The 22,091-nt window shown below is 45.6% G+C and overlaps 1 protein-coding gene across 1 annotated transcript in view; it reads left to right on the plus strand.

Moving 5' to 3' along the window:
* The first annotated feature begins 6,953 nt into the window (after positions 1-6,953).
* LOC119178005 (uncharacterized) overlaps positions 6,954-22,091 on the plus strand; it is a 324,881-nt gene continuing 309,743 nt past the window's right edge. Inside the window, exon 1 of the mRNA XM_075872694.1 lies at positions 6,954-7,026. The gene's annotated coding sequence lies outside the window, so the exon portion shown is untranslated. The remainder of the gene's footprint in view (positions 7,027-22,091) is intronic.

Below are 22,091 nucleotides of genomic sequence, written 5' to 3' on the forward strand. Positions count from 1 at the left end.
CTCTAATTGCCCTTTCCGATGCGTCTGTGGCGAAACAAAAATCTTTGCTGGGGTTGGTTGCCGTCAACTTAGAAAACAACGCCAAGCCCTCTACCTCAATCAAGCGCTACTTGTGCCTCTACGTTGCACAGCAGCGTGTTCAACACTTTCGAACCACTGCAACCGACAAATCGCCGACTTTTCACTAAAGCCTTTAACAATGTCACCACTCATCGGTAACACACCAGACCTAAACACTAAAAAAAGAAAGCAAAAAACTAGTTACTGAAATAACTTCTCTCCGCGGCGCTTACACAAAAATATCTGTTTCAAACCTTAAAAAACAAACCAAACCAAATTACCTTCAACAAATACGGTAGTTCAATTCTCCAAAGAACTTACGGCTTCATCTTACACTTCAGTCGAGCATGCGATGGTCCTAATCTGGAACTTTTCCTTTTAAATGGAGAATACGCAAGACGTAGAACCCCCTCGTTCCACCGCTGAAACCCAATGCCAGACGCTTTTGGCAATGTATGCGCTAACGTGCTTCCTCATCTTTCCTGACGACTTACCACCGGAAGAGTCGTTGTGTGTTAGCACTTTGTCTCGGTACGACTTTCGTTTCACTAAATGGCATGGCTGCTTCTGGTCTAACTGCTTTCTATCAGTTCTCTTGACGTGCGACCCCTTTTTCACCTGATGCCGCACATCAGCCAGACGCTCATCGCGTTCCTGTTCCCCGTCGCGATAATTTCCACGAAATGGACCAAGCCGCTCGCTGTCCACACCACATTCCGCAGCAGAATTGCAACTGTTCAACTGCGCCTGCTCTACAAACGAAGCGGACCTAATAGTTTGCGGCTTCCTTGCTCGGCCGTTCTGTTTCTCCACTGTGCGCTGCAGGGCGTTAGCACTAACGCTAAAACCTCGAGGCACATGCTCTGGCTTTCTCATCGGTGAATACTGCTTCGGTGTAATGCCCTGTCTTGAACAGCTGATTTCTCCCTTATTACTTTCATTTAGGTCGCGCAGTGGCTGTTGCCGGTGATGGCGAAGGCACTCATAATCAGCGGGACTGAGCAATACCGACACACCCGTATTCAACTGGTCGGTCACTGCGCATCGCAATTTTACAGTCTGAGCAGCGCTTCCCGACGAGGTTGGGAGAGCCAGAGGTACGTACAGCAGACGTGCAGTAACATCATGACCGAAAGCGTCTGTTAGCCTTATTGTGCCCCTACTCTGGTCTATAACTTCAGCGGACACTTCATTCTCTCGTACCACCGTAACATCCGCACATGTGTCAACGCGTGCAAAACAGGACTTGCCTCTCACGAGAATCTCAATCTGCGGATCCCTCATGAGCGACTTTTGTAAAATGGGGGAGGGTCGCAACGGTGCGACTCGGCTTTCAAATGGTCGCTTATTGTGGTAAGCCACGCACAAAACTTCGGCTGTATGAGTGGCAGTTTCACATGAACACGCGCAATCTTTTTGAAAGTGGCCTCGTTTTCTGCAGCGAAAACACGCTCCCGAGTTTGGGAGGAAATTAGCACTAGCCGATAGTTTGGCTGGCGACCTATATTTAGAATTTCCGGGCCCGTCATTGCGGTAGCGACCCTGCCTGCTGCGGCAGAGGCTTTCTTCTAAACTAGCGGCTACTCCTGCAATATTCCTAGGCCTCAACCAGCCCTTCACTTCCTGCTGAAGCATGAGTGAGCGGAGCTCACTTGGCATTAACTGCTAGAGTCTATCAGCGATAAGTAACTCCCTAAGATTTTCAAACGACTCCACCTCTCTACTTTTCAAGTAGTGCGTGAACATAGTCTGCAGGCGCGCCGTCACTTGGCTCCAAGACTCGCCTGTTTCTCTTTTGATATCCACAAACATACGGCGGTACTCACTCGGAGTCATACGCAGCTCCCTCAGCACTATTAATTTTACATCTGCGTACGGCATTACCCCAGCTTCAGCCTGATTGGCGACGAACATGCGCATCTTGTCGCTTAAAAATGGCAACAGAAGCGTGCGCTGAATTTTTTCAGGTATGCCCAATGCCGCAAAGTGAGTGTCCACATGATTGAACCAAGCGGGAATCATAGGCTCATTAGTGGGCATAGGTGCCAAGACAGCCTTCAGCTCTTTCGCGTACCGTGCGATACTAGAATGCTGGTTCCGGTTTTCCGACTCCTCTGACAAGGCACGCAATGACTTCACTTTCTCAAGCTCAAGCTTGAGCTTTAACACTTCTATCTCGAGCTGCAACTCATGGGTGCGATCCAATTCATTCACACTGTCACCTTCCATGTCATCTCGCTCTGAATCCGCCATCTCCCAGAGTGTGTCTGAACGCAAGTGCATTCAGTTTAAAAAAATTGGGCGCCCCGAGAGAGCACAAAGCAGGTCTCACCTTGCAGTGATGCGTCGCCCGATGCACTTGACAGTTGGAACTGCGTCCGCCTCATCGCCAACGCTAGCTGCGATGACCAATTCCAATGCAGCAGGTCTCCGCCCGATCACCTCTGTCGCTGACTCAGTCTGTCACATCGACTACCCTGCTACTCTGCTCCTGAAGCAGCGCCCTGCAGCGCCTGCCCGGTAGGTCCATCGCTCAACGACGACCTTTGGCTCTGCTCTCGTTCAGTGACGCGCAGTGCTCTTGCGCTGCCGAATTCCAGGCTCCAATGTTGACCGGCAGGCTCGTACCGAGTGTCAATGCTGCTTCTCGCAGCGCAACAGCAGGTCCCGAAGCGGTGAGCGTCTTCTCAGCTTCCCGGACTTCAGCGCCTTCCTCGCTGCGCGCTCTCCACTCCACGTCGACTGCGCCAGTTAATTTCCTCCTCCTCGACTAGCTTCAACACTAGCAGAGGGAAGATGTTTGAGGTTCGGAATGGGTCCCCTCAATGACTCGAGTGCACGGTGGCAGCGCTAAGGAAGATCCGTAGTCCGGTGAAGAGACGCTTTATTGCGGCCTCAGGCTACTGCCCAAGTCCAAGCCCGAACATCCGCTCGCATTTCAAATTCATCCGTCCTCTTTTACACCCTTGGTTGAACAGAGTCTTCACAAAAACCAATCACATGTTGGGACTCGCATCATCACAACCAATTGCAGAAACACTTTCGTTATAGAAACTGCATTGGTAAAAACCACGTTACCAAATACAACACGCAAAGGGATAGGTTCTCCGCGTGGGACACGCTTTCCCATGCCAGGCCGTCCTGTCTCTGTCGGCCGACTTCCATCGACGGCCGTTCTCACGCTCGAGCCCCGTCGGCTCTCTCATTAAATGTTGCTTCGTAGAAGCGTCCTTAAGAGCGGTGAGTACACCGTTGCGCTCTGTGCGCTTACCAGGTGTACATGCGACAGCGAGGCGCCCCGACATCCTAACAACAGCGGGGGAGATTATGGTCGTTTCCCTGCCGCCACTATGTCTCGGTCAGCCAAGTGGTCGTGTCCCCGCGCCATTCTCAATGACACGCTTGCATGCCAACAATGTCTTAAACTTGGGCGGTGGCGCCTGGCCTGCCTTTTGCCAGACGCTTTTCCGAGTAAGCTTGTCCTTCTGATCCCGAACGGGGGCGACCTTGACTGCTCCGCTTGTGAACCGTGTGAACGAAGAAGTCTCTTTTTTTTCCCGCGCTCGGGTCTTCCGCATTCGCCTTCGCGGAACCGATCAGTTTCCTTAGTTGACGGGTCGGGAACAGGCTACGCACTCTACATTAGCCGCATTGATTGCGCTACACCCAACATGCTCGTAATTGGTGCCTCATACTAGCTGTATCCATAAGATTATTCAGCTACGGTCTTCTGTGCCTTGTCCAGAACGGAGTTTGTTGGCAATAGACACGTAGGCATCTGACAAATGACCACATCGATGACACTGCAAGCATATCGGTGTTTTGCGCATTTGACGGACATGCCCCACTCACTTGACAGAAGGCACAGTGGAGGCGTACCGGTAATAAGTACGCGGCATTGCTGACCGTAGATAGACATAAGGTGTGGTATTGAGCTCACAGTGATGGTGTCCTTGAGCGATGGTGGCCACGTCCCTGTTTGTTGTCATCCATTGTTCCATTCCTGCACACCCCCATTCCTCTCTCTCAGCGGACATCACCCCACCGTAAGCTTAGTACGCCTCTTCCACGCGTCGCGTTTCAAGAGGAGGTGTAAGCCAAAGAAGTTTCAGCCTAATATTTTTGGTCTCTGGATCTAGACCTTACACTTCAGCCGTTTTACACGGAGCTCACCACAAGTGACGAGTGCTTCGCCATGCGGCTGGCACAGGTCCCCTTCCATAGATGGCTCATTTATTACTGGCCAACTCCAACGATGTCCGCTGTGGTCACCACTTCAAGCAGCGCGACATGGAATTCTAGGGCACGATACGGCCTACCACTCAAGTTGGCATGAATAAAAACAGAATGCTAAAGATTGTTACAGGCTGCTAGACGTGGCAGGTTGACTTTATAGCTTGTCTTCATCATGAAACAGATTCGACGATCCTCGGCCCTTGGCCGATACACTGTTACCAGCAAAGAGCAGTTTCGAACACAGCCGTGCGGAATACACGTCCGGTATACATTCTTCACAATCCAACATAAAAAATTGCAGTAAAAATGCGTGGTAAAAGATCTTCGGATACATTCTTCACCATGTACCGTGAAATATTGCAGTAATAATGCGTGGTACAAGCGTCTATTGCTAACGGGCGTCAGAATATGAGTTGTTGTTGTTGTTGTTGTTCTCTTATTGTTAGTGGCGCATACCCACTGTGGGGGATTGGCCAAGAATCGAGTGGTTTCAAAATTTACTGCTCCGATTTGGAATGATGGAGGTTTAACAGAAAGATTACCGATAGCCTAGGAAAGTGTGGTGCTTAATGTAATGCATACAAATATTTACATAAACGAATTTCTTCTTAAAATAGAGCAATTATCTTATTTTATACGTATATAATTATGTGGACCTGTTAAGATAATGAAACTGGTTAATTCGTAAACCTATTAGTTTCATCAATATAGTCCCGGACGGCCGCGCATACTGTAGCATTATAGAAACCAGAAATGAAAGCTCCAAAAGACAAAATGACAGGCAGAGATAAGTCCATACCAATACCACGTAAAGAGATTTCTAATAGTGTTTTTCGTAATGTGAGAGAATCATAATGGCTTGGTTGTTGAAAGCTGGTGACCCACTACAAAAGGCACACACGCTACTGCACCCATTCTCTTAAGTTCACGTAGCGAGTGCATAGCGAATTCGTAAGGAAATCTTGCACTTAGTGTTTGGAGTACACACTTGGAACAGAAGGTCGGTATTGTGTTCAACTCCTGAAGCCGAAGGTTTAAGGTGGCCTAACTTTTGTGATCAGCACGTCGTATTCGTCAAACTATATTACCCTCCCGTATTGTTTGGTGTACCTCAGACTAACAGGGTGTTAATGAGAGCACCCAGGTGTTGAGCGGTGATAGCAAGAGACATGAATAGATAGATAGATAGATAGATAGATAGATAGATAGATAGATAGATAGAGTCAGAAGCGCTCGCAGTACACAAAGCAGTGCTTTGCATTTAAATATCTTGCCGAACGTGCGACCTTTCAGTGAGGTGCCCGATGCTTCATGAACCATGTAACAGCGGCAGCGGCTGCATTCCACTGAATAGCTCCCGGTCAAAAACCTTGCTAGAGCTGATCATTTTACCCCTATGTTCTTTATGGGATATATATATGCACCCATATTGTGGGCTGATACTCAGTGCCGCTAGTAGCCATGAAGATGAGTGTAGAACACTCTTTTAGGGGCGAAGCTTCTCAAAGCGGCACCCGTTCATCCCTCGTAGTACGTAACATGTCTTACGCTTTGACCTCCAAGGGGGTGCCGGTGGGAGATTTCTCCTGTGCGTTGTTAAACAATAAAAAAATCGCAGCGTTTGCGTAAACTAAAAGCCAAATTCTTCTGTTTCTCATTCCCCATTAGCAGCCATTGACATGTACATTAAGCAGTACATAGTAATAAGGGCTGCAGCGCGAGCACGAATGTGCTAGAAGAAACAGAGAAAGTCGAGGTACGGAAGGCAAAAGAGGACAACACGAGCGCTGACTACCAACTGAATTTTATTCGAACTAGCCCAAATCGCCATTCTTCTTCAATACATTAAGCAGTATCTGACAAGAAAAGGTTGCTACGTTATACTTGCTGGACGTAAGCTCCTTTGTTTCAGAAAGGTTTAGCGAGCGTTGGGCCGCAGTGCCATGAATACAGTGAACTAGTATATACCGTGAACTCGAAGTGGTTAAAGGTGGGAAGTAGACACGAAGCGCCAGCCGTAAGAAAGTGTGCGTGTGCCACCTCTCGTGTAGTCCTTGGAATGTCTGCTGCATGGCGGTCCTTCTATATGCGGAATATATAATGAAAAGATCCGAGATTGTTGTACTTGGAGTGTTGACTAGATGGATGAATGGACACACAGACAGATGCATGGACGGACGCACGGATGGCTGCACGAACGGAAGGACGGATTGGCGGACGCAGGGTGGATGCATGGACGAGCGCATGGATGGACGCATGGATGGACATGCGGACGCACGTACAGATGCACGCACGGACGGGCGGATGGACGTATTGGTGGACGCATGGATGGACGCATGGACGGACGGAAGCAAGAACGAATACACGGACGGATGCTTCGCCCCACTCTCCATCGTCCACCCCGTGGATATTTTTTTCTTCCGTTTGGTGTTTTGTAGCACGTGATCCTATAATGAGCAGACAGCTGACTAATAATCCCTAGTATACTGCCTTGGACCCTCAAGCCTGCGAAAACAAGATCCTCGCTAAAAATCAAGAAAAGGCAAATATAGAGCCGTTTTCATTGTTGAGCGGATATTTCTCATCTAAGGCAAATAGTGGGTAAGTGCCATGTAGCAAGAACAACGTCATCGTCATTATTATTATTACTGTCATGGCAGCTGCATAACGAGCCACGCAATTCTATGAGAAGCAAAAAATTTGTCATATCGACCAGCATTCACATAATAGGTAAGTAGGCTTCACAATTTCCTTTATTTACGATAAACATAAACCTACTAAATCGTTCAGAAAAAGTAGCTTTCAGGAAACCTACAATAACGAATACAGCACAAACAAATAGCCTTCTTTTTACGCTTCAAACAAATGGCGGTGACTAAGTGGTTCTTGCCCGCCTGTTAATTCAATGTTACAGCAAGCATTGTATTGAGAACTTCGATGGGGCTACATGCAAAAAACACCCGTTTGCCCAGACTTGGGTGTATTCCAGAGAAATCCATGTGATCTAAGTTTTTCCGACTATACCGTTTACGTATTAATCATATATGTTACAAGTTCGGTGAGGGGCAGCCGATGAGGCGTGCCCAGCAACTGGGGTGAGGCGCAACGGGCGTCAGACACATTTCTTCCATTTTTTCAATACTGTTCACAATGAGCGAGCAGTTTCCCTCGCACCCGCGGTTTAGACGCGCCGTGTATAATCTGATCGTGGACGCGTTCCGCAAGAGTGGAAGCTTGGGCTAGTTGGTGCGTAGTCTTATTTGCAAGGTTGTTTCAGCGCACGAACAAAGAAAAAAGGACAGGGTAGACAGAGAGCGCTGACTTCCAACTAACTTTATTTCACAGAGTGGCAAGAATATATACATCTAAAAAGGATGATTAGAGAGCATGTAGGTAAAAAGCAAGCTTATTGTACACACCAGTAACAGCACGTGTGACGGGTCCTCTATTGCCTCTATATTGGCAAGGCACAGGGACCATCTTACCCGAGAAATTATCGAAGCCAAAAAAATACACTTGCTAGGAGATTAATGCGTAAGCACTTCATCGGTTGCTTTATCACAGGCTGAACATGATTACCTGGCTGGGCTTTGAGGCAATAGATTACCCATCACACGTGCTGTTACTGGTGTGTAGATTAGGCTTGCTTTTCACCTTCATGCTCTATAATCACCCTTTTTAGACGTATATATTCTTGCCAGTCTGTGAAATAAAGTTAGTTAGAAATGAGCGCTCTTTATGTCTGCCCTGTCCTTTTTCCTTTGTTGCGCTGAAACAATCTTGCAAATATCACGACGCGTTTCGCATACGTCAGTCACAAGTTGCGCTGTACGACTTTCTCCTTCAGCACGGTCATATAGTCCAGGTAATCTCGCCGGGAAGTTGACGCCGACTGGTTAACTCATGGTGTTTGATGAGCGGTTCGGTGGACTCAGCAGAGACAGGCCATGGAAACTCAGCGCTAGTTTCGGTTTCAAAGAACATGCACGTTCGTTGCGGTTACCAGGCATCCGGTTGAACGGAGTCAGGTTGGTGTGGATGTTTGCATATATTCGTTTTCACAAGTTTTTACAAATAAAAAATGATACCCCTGTTGTGTGTGAGAGAAAGAAAGACCTTATTGAACACAATGAGCCGGCAATTTGGTCTCAGTGGCTTTAGGTCGTGGGTCGGAGTCCCCGGACTGGGGCAGCAACCTCGGCCTGCTGGACGGCCCAGAGTTGGTCATTCAGCTCTGGGCTTTGGAGGGCCGCCTCTCAGTGGCGGCGACGCCGAAGAAGAAGGTCCCCCGCGGCTCCCGCAGCTGAGGCGGCGGCAGGAACAAGTGAGCTCGAGGCTCCCTGTGATTTGGTATTGACGGCTGCTATAGGCGCATCGCGATTGGTGGCGTTTTCACGACTGTCGTCGCCGGCACATTCCCAGAGACCGTGGCTCAGCGTTGCTCGGTGCCCGCAAGCTTTACACATATCGGTGGGGTATAGGTTAGGGTAGAGGTGGCGTAAAACGACCGGGCTAGGGTAGGAGTAGGTTTGGAGTGAACGAAAGCTCACGGCATTGCGCCTGTTTAATGTCTCGTGCGGAGGCGGAAACCTACACCTTTCGAGCCAATAGTGTTGAGCGCTGTCACAGAACGTTGCAAGACGAACACCCCATGATCATTCTGAATCTTGTTGCTGCGTGCCTATCAAAGTGTCTTGATCCAGCAGATGCATCGCCCCGCGCTCTAAAAGTCAGAAGTGGCAGTCACGTAGTGGGGCGCGGCTCGGCGAGTGAGACCTCGAGCTGCTGCGTGGGCCGCCTCGTTCCCCGTGGGCGGAATTCTGGTTTGTGCCGGGGTCCATAGGAAGAAAACCGTTGGAATTTGGGGTTGTGAGCGCGACGTCGAGTCGCCATTTCCGCACATTTGAAGGATGCACGCCGCTTCCCGCGAGACACGGCCGCGCGCGAAGTTGCGGACTGCCGCCTGCGAGTCGCTTATCACAATCTATGCATGGGGCGCTGCGGCGAGTACTAAGGCTACCGCGGCTTATTCGGCCACTTCAGTGTGTCCCGTCGTTCGCGAGGCATTTGCCCTGATGGTGAACGACCACAGCTGCGTGGGCTCTTCTCTCTTCTCCATATCTCGTGGCTTCTACGTATACCACGTCTACGCCTACTGTTACCAAACTTCTTTTGAAGCTGGCTAGCACGCTCGTTACACCGTCTGATGTGGTGCGTCGGGTGCGTATTTCCGGGAATCGGCGGTAGAATCAACTTGTCGCGGACTGAGGCAGAAACCTTCACCTTTTCTCTTTGCTGAGCGTTATATCTGATGCACAGCGACTCAAAGCTGTGTCGACCCATCTTTAATTTTGCTAAGCGTTCGTATTGCGCAACGTTATGGGCCTCAATTAACTCGTCAAGTGAGTTTTTAAGTCCCAGCTTTAGAAATCCTTCAGTGCTCGCGTTAATCGGGAGGCCGATAGCTCTCCTAAAAGCCTTTCGTATTATACAGTTGATTTTGTTTTTTTTTCTGAGCCTATCCACTTGAGGTAAGGGGCAACGTATGTTATTCGGCTTATCGCATAAGCCTGCACGAGACAGACCACGCAGCGTTGGCGCAGACCGTTACGTCTATTCGTGATACGACGCCAGAGTCTGATCGCGTCGTCTACTGAACAACGGAGTCGACGCAGTGTCTCACCATTATGGCCATTTGCCTGTATGGGTAAACCCAAAATTCGAGTTCTGTTTACATGTGGTATGGGTGTGCCATATGCCAACAGAACGCGTATTTTGAAGAATTTCCTTTCCTAGCCACGTAAGGTTTTGCGGCCTCTACTTGTGGGATTGTAGATTAAAAGGTTGGACTTCGTTTCTGAGCACTCGAGCCCCGTTCCTTGCAAGTATTCCTGAAGTTAGTCTACCGTTTCTGAGCACTCGAGCCTCGTTCCTTGCAAGTATTCCTGAAGTTAGTCTACCGTCCTGCCAGTAGCATTCTCTCGACGTGATCGTCACAACGTCCATCTGGAACCCAGAGGGTGATGTCGTCCGTGTATATACTATGATACAGTCCGGGTATTTCCAACTATTTTTCTCTGGTATCCCCAAAAGCACTAAATTAAAAAGTAATGGTGATATGACGGAGCCTTGTGGCGTGCCCGTCGAGCCCATCTCAAAATCTTGTGACTCTTGGTCGGCGATGACGACACTTGCGTGCCTGCTTGCAAGAAAATCACGTACGTAATTGTACATTTTTGGACCTACACCTAATGCCTCAACCTGTTTTAGTATCGATTGGTGGTTAATGGTATCAAATGCCTTTTTAATATCCAGGCTAAGAATCGCCTTGGTGGAGCTGGTAGTGTCGTCAACAATGCGGTGCTTTAGCTGATGTAGTGCATCCTGTGCGGAGAGTTTGCGGCGTATTGCCAGCATGGTGTGCGGGAATGTATCACGGTCTCGGAGAAAGACAGTTATGCTAATGAGAACTGCGTGCTTCATGACTTTTCCTACACAGGACGTAAGCGAAATTAGCCTGAAATTATCGAACGCAATTTGCTTGCCTGGTTTAGGTATCATAACAATTCGAGCTCTTTTCCGCGCTTCGGTAAGGGAGACGCCTCTCGAGCACTCGTTGACGTAAGTTACCAACCGGGAGATTGACTTATCTTCTAAGTTATGGAGAGCCTTGTTGGTAACCCTGTCTGGTCCTGCACTGTAAACAAAAATAAGCCCGTGAGGGCATTTTAAGTAGGTTATATGCGCTTTTTCCACCCATCCCAAAATACGAACTCCCTTCAAAGGGCATAAAATGCACTGAAATCATTATTTTAATGATCATTAGAAATTGGAAAGTATGGGAGTAAAAAAAGGAAAGAAAAGGAAAAAGAAATTGGCATGGATCAAAAGGGTGTATCTGAATACGACCGATTGGGCAAGCAGAAAACAAACGGGAAGGATCGTGTTAAGCATCAGCTTCAGCGTCGCAAAAGTTATTTCAGTAGGCAAGTTTGTAATGGCCCACGCCACGCAGACGTTCTTCAAAATGTTCATAAACCACGCCTTACGGTCCGGCATATCATAAACGACACGCACGCCTGGCGGAAATTGTGGTCCGGACTATGACATCTTGTGTACTTCGGAGCGCGGGAGAGTGCGTCGCTTCTGAACTACCTTCTGTTCGTCGGGGCAGCCAGCGGCGGCCGGGACGAAGTCGTCGTTGTTGTATAATTTTCAAGCTAAGGACACATGGTAAGTAAATCCCAATGAACTTTGTGCGTTATTTGTTCGTATGTATGTGCACTACGGCAACCCAATCAGTTGTTATAAGGCTCGCACTTTGTTCATATTCGACGTTTGTTCTTTCCGGAGCGAAAGCAACAAAACTCACCGGGAATTCACTCGCTTCTCTGCTTCTCCGCCGGAAACCTACGCCGCGAAGCCGGTATGAAGTAATCGGTCCGATTTTCACGTAACGCAAAGGCGGGCCCTCTTTCCCCTCCACGGCCGACTGTCTAAAAACCATGCGATCTGAATAGGCGGCCGCAGATGCAACATGGCGGTGAAAGCGTCGGCGGTGGCAAGCAACGGCTATAATCGCAAACTACTCGTGCAGCTCGACGAAGCTGAACGGCCGCAATGAGGACGCGTTCATCGAGATGCTGGTTTGAATTACGATCGCCGAGAACACTGGAAGTAGATGGTGTAGCCACACAATATCTAGTGCAGCCAAGGTGCAGCAGCAGCGAGTCGGCATGCCCGAACGTGTCTCGTTTTTGTGCACAGCCGGTTGAAGCCGGCGCCGCCGCTGCCCGTGCATTCGCTCGTGCCGTTTTTAGTTGCGTATCTCTCCCTAAACGAAGCTTCAAAAAGTTCTGGTTGCGTCTTCACAATAGTTTACGTGAAAACTGGAATTTTGTATGGAACATAGCGCTCAGAAAGCAGGCAAAGTCGAATTATTTCGCGAAAGCAGTGGCGGCCGCATCATTCTCGGGCCCATACCAAATGTGAACATTTCCAACGCGTGTGAACGTGGTTTTCCAATTTACTGTGTGACAATAAAGTACGCAAATGAAATTTTGAGCACAGATCTAGCATATACTGGTGAGCACAAGCATTCAAGAACTCGTTGAAAATCTTCCCAAGCTATACTGCATAATGTTTCCTCTGTCACTGTATTATTGTTGATGTGTGCTAGGCTCAAGGTAGTATTGCCTAAATAAAAGGCTTTCAGCTGCGAACTCAACGTTACAAGGACTTTGATTCCTCGTGGCTCTTATTTTTTAAATAAATATTATGCGCACAGTGTGGAGCTCACAGGCAATTTGAATTACCTGTACCAGGGGGGGAAGTAGCAGGAGAGTTGGTAAATTATTCTCTGCCTTAGTACCTGCTGTGCTGCTACTTCTGGCTCGACGTTCTCAACTGTGTTGCACTTCGATTATGTTATGAATTGATCATTACATATTCTTTTTGTGTTGTTTCAATACCTGTGAACATTCGTAGAATTTAATTTATTGCCTGAACTGCTATTCAACATTCTTCTTTCAAAGACTTCGGCACTTAGCAACAAGTGTTCGGCTGAGAGGTAGACATAGTTTGGGTGCAGTTTGAATAGGGCTCAACAGAATTAAGACATTTATGACATTAGGACATTTTTAAAGATTTTAATGCAAAAAAGGCATTGGTGTAATATAGTCTTTTGCCACTAATTTGTGTATCAAGTGTAGGTTTTTGCCGTTATAAAATCCATATCAATTAATGTATTAAAACTATTTGATGTTTTGAAAAACTTTAATCCTCACATTTTTATCAGTGGCATTCCGAAATTGTCTGCTCCCTCAAGACATAGCTTGAATAAAGTTCTTACAGAATATCTGTATGGTGAAAAAAATATTGGAACGAGATTTTCCTACAAGTGGATGTAAAAATAGTTGTTGACGTCTGATGGGCCTGCTGTATGGATACTATATGTCCGCCTCCCAAAAGCCATTGAAGACTTCACGTGGCCTTGCAACTATGAATCAGAGTTTTTATACCAGAATCTCCCATACGTTCGTGTCAATGTGTGTATGAAAGAAACCTAATAAAAATCCACCGAATGACCTAACCTATTTGCTTATAACGCACAACTGAATCAAATTTAGCAAAAATAAACAAAAGAAGATTCGCAAATAATTATAAGCAAAGTGAAATGGATGTTAGCATCGGGGTGCTAGCTTTTGTATGACGTTTTATGGCCAAGCAGTATAGGAATGTTGATAGCTGCACATCGTACTGTTATAATATTGCCTATAAAAAGAAACATTTCTGGTCAGTAAATTATTTTCTTTTTCACTGCAGAGCCGTTGCTGCTAGTGTGCAACAATTATTCTGGCAATCAGGCTGGGACCTGTGTCACAGGGCCTGCTGGACAATGCCCACAAGGATGTGGTGGCTTAATACACACATCGCATCTGCCGTAACCGCAAGGCCAGCTAGGAATCCGATAGTTCGGCAAGTAGCCTTTTTGTTTCTCGGGCCAAGTCATGCTCATGTCTGCAGATCAGATGAATTGAACTCTAAAGCTGAGGGCTTTCAATCCTATGTTGAGTATTTGGAGCTTCGAGGCAAATGAAATAACTGAATAGAAGTTGTGACTATTTTTACCAAGAATCGGCACTGAAGCATATGAAATTCACAAAAATTTGGTTCTGTCATTGCCAAGAGAAAGGTCTTCGTGAAAGTAAGAGAACTAGTTCAAATTCACTGCTGCTCGAAAATGTCTGTAATTGTAGAAAGGTGTAAATTAAGTCATAAATTTCTGCTTCACAATGCAAGTGAGAAAGATTTGTAATAGATTTGAAGGACCCAACCCGGAAATGTTACTGTTCTGGTGGTTTATCTGCACGACAGAACGGTAGCTTGAATTGAACTCACGTTTGAAATCGTCTGCTTTTCACAAGAGGTTGACCATATTACAAACCGCTGAAATAAAAGTCGGAAACCTGGAGAAGCTCTTAAATACAGTGAAACCCCTCCCCCCCCCCCCCCCCCGAAGGCACTAAAGCAAGAATTTCAAAGTGAATAGGCTAAGAAACAGAACTGGTATAGCTGTCGCAAGGCCCAGGTCCCAGAAAATCGCTGTGACAAAAGGTACTCATGCTAGCTCTGCTTTTCAACAAAACATGCGCCAAACAGGGATAAATAAAGGGTTAATATATGCAGTCGTTTAAATAAAACCATCAGAAAAACATGAATACACTCCAAACAACTGTGTAGTCACAACAACAAAAACATTATTGGGTGACTCTTACTGGGAAGTGCCGCGTTTCTTAAATTAAGGTGTACACGTGGCCACAGCAGCCATTATATGTGGAAGTATGCTTCAAAATAGTGAATTGTTTGGCTAGTTAGTTTACACTTGGCCTAGAGGAGCGAAAGCTTGGAATCAAAGGAAGACTACTTAGAAGGCGCTCAACTTGCAACCGAGTGTATTTCGAAAAGTATCTCGGTTCTAAAAAAAATGGTCATGCACAATCACACCTGATTTTCACTGAACCAACAACAAATATCTGAGTAAAAAAATGTTTTAGCAATGTACTTTACCGTGACAAGGGCATGCTTATTCATTGTTTTTATTTAACTGCATTCAAGAAAGTCTATTATTGCCTTCATTGTCAAACGCACCGATGATGCACTAATGCGTGCATCTGCGGCAATTCTAATCTTTCCCACCTGTAATATTTTGCGCTCACACCCCGCCGTGGTGATCTAGTGGCTAAGGTACTCGGCTGCTGACCCGCAGGTCGCGGGTTCAAATCGCGGCTGCAACGGCTGCATTTCCGATGGAGGCGGAAATGTTGTAGGCCCGTGTACTCAGATTTGGGTGCACGTTAAAGAACCCCACGTGGTCGAAATTTCCGGAGCCCTCCAATACGGCATCTCTCAGAATCATATAGTGGTTTTCGGACGTTAAACCCCACATATCAATCAATCATTATTTTGCGCTCACACTTGTCCTCAGCCCTGCCCTTGACATTCGCCTCCTCTAAAAGTGCATTGCCACCAAACGTACTGCAATGCGCAGGAAGGTGCGCCCCATCGTTCTGAGCATTCATCGTTGTTGCGTGCTCTCAGAGTCTATCATTAGGAAACTGGCCTGTTTGGGCGATGTATGCTTTACCACAGCTGAATGGTATCTTGTATAGCATTGCCGTAGCACAACGGACAAATGTTTTCTTATGCTTTTTGGCATACTTCTTTCTTTGTTCTTTCACCTGCAAGAAGTGCACAAACGGAAAAGCTTTCAGGATTCCGTGAAGACGAAGTCTGTGGTTGCTCTGAAGCTATTAACGTTGCGTGAAATTGTGTACTTGTAGGGAATTGCAACAAACTTGTTCAACTTGTTGGACCTCTGTCGGGTGGGCATGCTGGGTGAAGCCGCAGTCTCCTTCAGAAGGCGGGATGCTATGGCAATGAGCAATGTGGAAAGAAAACCCAAGGTTTGAAGGCCCAAAATCAGGTGTCAAAGATGAAGTTGACCTTGAGAGAGCATGACTTAGTCAGAGCCGAGTTGAGGCACGAAGAAGCAATCTCCGTTTTCCCCAGTATATTACGTAAGAGCCGATTGGGAGGATAGCTTTTTTCGACCGTGCCTTATACTCCCAAAAAATGTGGTCGTCAGATGTTTACTGCATCGCATCATTGTCAAAAAGGTCCATTGTAAACGATAATGAGGGTGAACCCTGCTTAAAGCAGTGTTATACGAACAATACGATCCAGTTTTTGGTTTTGCATTGTTTTTCAACTGTGACGACCACATTCGCTGGGTGTATTAGCCACGGTCAAAAAAAAACTATCCTCCCTTACGACTCTTCCCATACTATACTGGTGAAAACAGGGATCGCTTCTTCATGCCTCAACACGACTGACCAAGGTTTTCTACCATAAGGACTGCCTTAGCTTTGAATGCCAGATTTTGCACCTTCTAACTTCAAGTTTTTCTTCCACATTGCTAGTTGCCATGGCATCCTTCTTTTTGTAGCAGATTGTGACTCTACTGAGCGTGCCAACATGACAGAAGTCCAACAAGTTTGTTATAATTCTTTAGGCTCACATGATTTCACACAACCTTAAGAGAATTTTCCAAGCATAACGTAGACCTCGTCTTCTCAGCACCCTTAAAGCTTTTTCATTTATGCACTCTTGCACATGACAGAAGAGAGAAAGAAGTCTGTTGAAAGAAACAAAAGAAGCCATTTGTTTCCTGTGCTACGGAAGTGGTATATAACATACTTGTCAGTTGTGGCAAAGCTTACATCGGCCAAAGAGGCCGATGCCATAACGATGGACTCGGAGGGCACGTAACTATGGTGAATGCTCGGAGCAATGGGGTGCACCTTTCTGTGCATTGCAGTACATGTGGCTGCAATGCACATTTAGAGAAGGTGAACGTCAAGGGCAGGGCTAAGGGGAGGTGTGAGCGCAAAATCTTACATGCGCAAAAGATTAGAATTGCCGCAAATGCATTCATGAGTGCATTTTCAGTGCATCTGACAATGAAAAAAAAAATAAACTACTTTGAATGCAGTTTAGTCTTAAAACTGAGTAAGCATGCCCCATTCATGGTATCGTAGACTGTTAGCATGTTGTTTTTACCCTGATATTTGTTGTTGGTTCAGTGAAAATCGGGTGTGACTGTGCCTGCACATTTGTTTTCGCACTGAGATACTTTTCAGAATAAACTCGGTTGCAGGTTGAACATCTTCTAAGTAATCTTTTTTCCTTCCAAGTCTTTGCTCTTCTAGGCCCAATATAACTAGAAGTGTGGGCAAAACAAAGTTGATCTCGGATTGTTGTAAGCAACTATGCAAGAGAGAGAGTGGATGTGTTAGGGTGATGCTGTGTAAATGAGGGATGAAAAGTGCGACCTGCTGCTTTGTTAACTCCTGTCAAAGAAAGTGAACAGAAGTTACCTTTGCTGCTGTAAAATTACGGCCTTAAAAAGGTTTCTTGAAGCGATGAATTTCTTTGCAGTGCATTAAAACAGCGTAGATATTCTGCACGTGGAGCTTTCAAGCACATTTTTTTAATTGCTTTGTGCTGTCAAAAACTTCAATATACAAAAGCTTGTGCCAGGGCAGCATTGTGATCGGTGTAGCTAATATTGATCTATAGTGTCAAATAGACCAGTAGGGACTCGAGATGAATAGCTGCATACGAGTTCATGTTTACGTTTTCATTTTCTGTACAGCTGTACTACCAAAAGATGTCCCCAATTTATCTTCAAATGCGAAATTGTCTTCCTCCTGAAGTGCCGAGCTGCATGTTTTTTGCAGCAGGAATAAGAAGCAAAATCCATGACTCAAAAAAACTGCAGTGCACAGCTGCAGCACCTAATAGGGTGAGCAAGGAAGTGTGCTTTTTTTTTGCAAAATAATATGTATTTTCCGTGCATTGTTCTCTATGTCTTTATTGATGCTGTGCCCACTTGAGTTCTCGCCACAAGACAGCAGTATGGCATTTACTGCACATTTGTTGCATGAAACATAACAGACACCTTACTTGATTTGCCATCCATGCCTGTTACGACCACTTTTGTGACACCTCACCTGAGCAAGCCTATTCATTGTAAAAAAGCGTCAACGGGGATATTGAGCCTTCTAGCTACTCTCGAGAGCTAATATGCCACCTGATAAAGTCAAGGCAGCACACATTACCTGAATGGTTCTCGTTCACATATAGCCTTCTTACCGGTTTTACCTTCTTGAATCAAGGCTTCAGGAACATCTGTATGTAGCATCATATTGCTGCCTGCAGCCGAAAGGTGGTGTACTACCTAAAGGCCTAAACTCTGCATCTTATGCTCACATGAACTTTGAAAGAAGGTTTCATACAAGACACAATTCCTCTTTTCACAAATTTACAATGGGCACAGACATAGGCTTTCAGATTTACTGATGTTTAGTGCAGACTTATCACTACAGGGCAAGACGATGGGGGACACACACAGGCACTTGTGTGTGTGTGTGTGCCGAGTTCAAGATGTCATCCTTTCTCTTTTTTCAATTTATTTTATTAGGTCAGCACTGAACATCAACAAGGCCAGAAGTCAACCTATGCTAAAAGCTTGTGCGATTAAGGCCAGCACAATGGAAAGTAATAAAAGAGAATTTATGTCGTTATGTATAAAATCTGATTTCAAAAGCTTGTGTCAGTGTAAAATGCAGTACAGCTTTTACATACGGGTATTACATGATGTTTTGGCTGCAAGCTATAATGCTGCTCCTAACGGTCGTTATCGAAGCAGTGAATTTTAAAAAAACTCAAGAGGGTGATGTGTGACTGTGTGCTGTCGAGCCAGTTGTGGTGCCTTACTTTCATGCTGTTACACGTGAACTCAAGAGAGTGGTTAGCACCGACGATATCTCTAAGGCTTTTTCTGTATGAAACAAGCTTGCTAAGCAGTGCTTCTGAATATGTGGGAAGGGAGGGGGGAGGGTAGCATACACTAGTCAAGCATGGAGTCTGCTATATCCCGCGCAGCACCTTTGATACACACATACTTCATTCTAGTAGCAAGACCTGCATCGGGTAAACTGGTCATTGAATAATTAAGCAACTTAAGGAATATGCACAGTGCATAAATGATATTTCAAAAGGAAGATATCTTTTTGCTCATATGAACTATACTGCTGCAGCTGTGCCTCATGATTTTGTGAGACGCTGATTTTTGGCAGAAGCAAGAGTAAATATTTAAATATGTTGCTTGCACCTAAGCCTCCCAAGTCAAGAAAATGGGAAAGCTTTGTATCATTGATATCTCTATATTTTTTCTAAACCTGTTAATTTTCAATTTGTGCAATAACTTCATTGTTAACTATCAGTGTGCTGGAGTGTAATGTCTTTTGCTGCATATGCAATGTTATGTAGACATGGCATTTATAAGTGGCCGACTGTTCATTCACATTAGACAAGAACTTTTAAAAATCTGAATCATCAAGTGTCCGATAGAAAGGACTCGCCAGAAAAAGAGCCCCTTTATTGACCCAGTGGCCAGGAAAAGTAGTGCACGTCGGCACACAAGCACATTTATAGGCAAATAAGTCTGCCTGGCTTTTAGCTAGTGTTTGGCCATAACTGTAGGTAATAGCACTGCTAAGGCACGTGCTAAATCTGCATAGCATTGGTGTGGGTGGCACTTCAGGGGAGTCATCATAAGCCACCGTTCACCCATCGTTTCCCGACTCAAACTTCTTAGGAGCATCAGATTGAAGTCTCCCTACTTTGGTCTTGCGAATTATTGCAGCTTCTTTCAGCGCCATCTGTGTCTTGTTAAATTCTGAATTCTCTTGTTAGTGCCAACGACACAAATGGAATTGTTAGCATTTGAGCCTTTTAGCAGGCTTTGCAACAAACAAGAAAGCAAGACACAAAACATGCTTGACCAGAGAAGTAATTGACAAGCAAACTCTCAAATGCCAAAATGACTAAGCTGCATAAAGCTGGTTCAGGCTACAGCACTCGTGTTTTTTTTTGCTGCGTACGTGTGGCCAATTTGGGTGATAACCAAGCCGATTCTGAGTAAGGCTTGGCTTGGCTTGCAGTGTGGTTGTGGTACTCATTCAATGAATACCCGGCCAAAAATGGTCATTACGTGCAGCCCAAAAACGCATGGCCTTCAAAATTGACAATTGCAATTTTTGGATTGACTCCTGCCCTGACACAATCTCCAGCCATATTCACTGCAACCTTTTAGTGCTGGCAACCTAGGTATTGTAAAAACAATGCGGGCAGCTGGTCATGGCATTGGACGCTGTATTCGATAAGCCAGCCGGAATGCCATAAATATGAACAGTGCACCGTGAGGCATCCAAATTCTCGGTCCTGAGTTTGCAGCGCTTCAGTGGTACAAGTGGCGGTGCCACAAAGATGTCCGAATGAATGGGCATGTTTCAATTTTCAACGTTCGAAGAAACGGTGGGTGACTGTACATGCTGCCAAAAAAACACAATGTTGTTAGTGCCAGTGCTGGTCTTTTTTATTCTTTGGGGGGTCTGCCTGGCTTGCACTCAAGACTTCTCCATAAAAAAGGTGTGCTTCATGACAGACAATTATAAGTATATATAGACAGAGTGTGCATGTGTGTATAAAAAGTCTAAGAAAGGCTTTTTTTCTGGCATTGTTACATCGCAGGCACACTTGCAACGCGCACGCACTATGGTAGCAGATGTAACCCCCCTGACGTGCGAAATGTCGGTCATCTCAGTATTTTGTCAGGCTAAATCAAGTTTTAGTGGCTCGTGTTGAAGGACTGTGCTAGTGCATAATACAGAAACTGATTTAACAGCAACATGACGTACCATGAACATTTGAGTTAGCCTCACAATGCATGACCACCTGACCTAAATAAATTCTCAACGATTCCCTTACTGCACTTACTTAGCACCAGCAGACTCTTTCTTCTTTCCCAAAGTGAAATCTGCCTGCAATGCACACCATAATGCTTCTTCAGAGAAACTTGTGTGCATGCCCTTGAAGGAATCCTGAGAGCGAAAGGTTTGTTTGCAACTTTTTTACAAAAATTTGTAGCTTTTCTTGTGGTAATACCGACATTGAAACATCACTACTCTAACACGTTGTTTATACAGTACAAGTGGAATAATTATGATATTGTGTTGATTGAAAACGCCCGCCTAAATATCCCAAAAGAATATCTCCCCACAGCATGAAATTGCCTGAGACTGCATACGCAAAAGCATCGGTCAAGAGACTGATGCTTCAGCACATGCAGTCTCGAAAATCGGGAGTCCTGCGAGTGGCGAAGAATGAATAAATAATGTGAGTCATTTGATCATATCCCCCTGATATAGAAAGAGGACAACTACTGCCGTAAGCAGCCTAAACCACTGTGAGAGCAGCCCTCAACAGAGTGAGGGGGAGAGGGGTGAGGCGGCAGTTGCGGTATGGTGCACACCCCACAAATGTTCTCTATTGTTGACAATACTCCCCTTACTCACAGAACGTCACGCACGACCTCTGTTTGCATCAAATCAGTGATGTCGATTGGTGCTAAAAACTCGGATGAGCGCTCACCCTTACTTTAAAACCAAATTAAAATATTTTTAGGCAGCGCTTTTCAATAGCAATTGCTCACAAATGCCCCCGCATGCTGGACTGTCAGATGACACGAGCATTTCGAGTTTCCAAATTTGGTGTCAAGGGTCATTCAAAAACTTTTCGGAATTAATCTACAAAAAGGCATTTTAGTACTGAAAAAGCCATAGGCAAAACTGTGTTGGTGCTCAAAACTTCTAAGGCTTTGGAATTACTAAGCAGCATCTTGAATAAACTTGTTTTTTCAGAACTTTTCCATATACAAAAGGTTTATCAAGGTAAGCTCGAGTTTTCATGGAAAGAATACACAGACACACAGAAGTACAGGTTGCAAGAAATATATGGCTGCACGACCCATGAATGTGTTGAAGTGTTAACACTGCTAGTAACCATGCCGGCGAGTATAGAACACTTTTCCTGCCTGCTGAAATGGTAAAGAACGTGATATTTTATGAGATAGAAGCTGACTATTATTTCTTACATACTACCTGAGGGCATCCAGTCTGACATAATGCAACCCTTACTATGAATGAACTGAATAAGAGGGACTTTAGGACTTGTGTACCTGCGTTAGGTACGTTAGAACTAATAAACGATTTGGTAGAGCATCGGACGTATTCCAAGTTGGCAGGTTTGGTCTCTGCCGAAAACCCATATTTTTGTGCACCTTCTCTACATTTACACTATAATCACTGAAAAACACCTCCTATAATTTG

The sequence above is a fragment of the Rhipicephalus microplus genome, chromosome 1, assembly GCF_043290135.1.
Source record: "Rhipicephalus microplus isolate Deutch F79 chromosome 1, USDA_Rmic, whole genome shotgun sequence".
Classification (NCBI taxonomy): domain Eukaryota; kingdom Metazoa; phylum Arthropoda; class Arachnida; order Ixodida; family Ixodidae; genus Rhipicephalus; species Rhipicephalus microplus.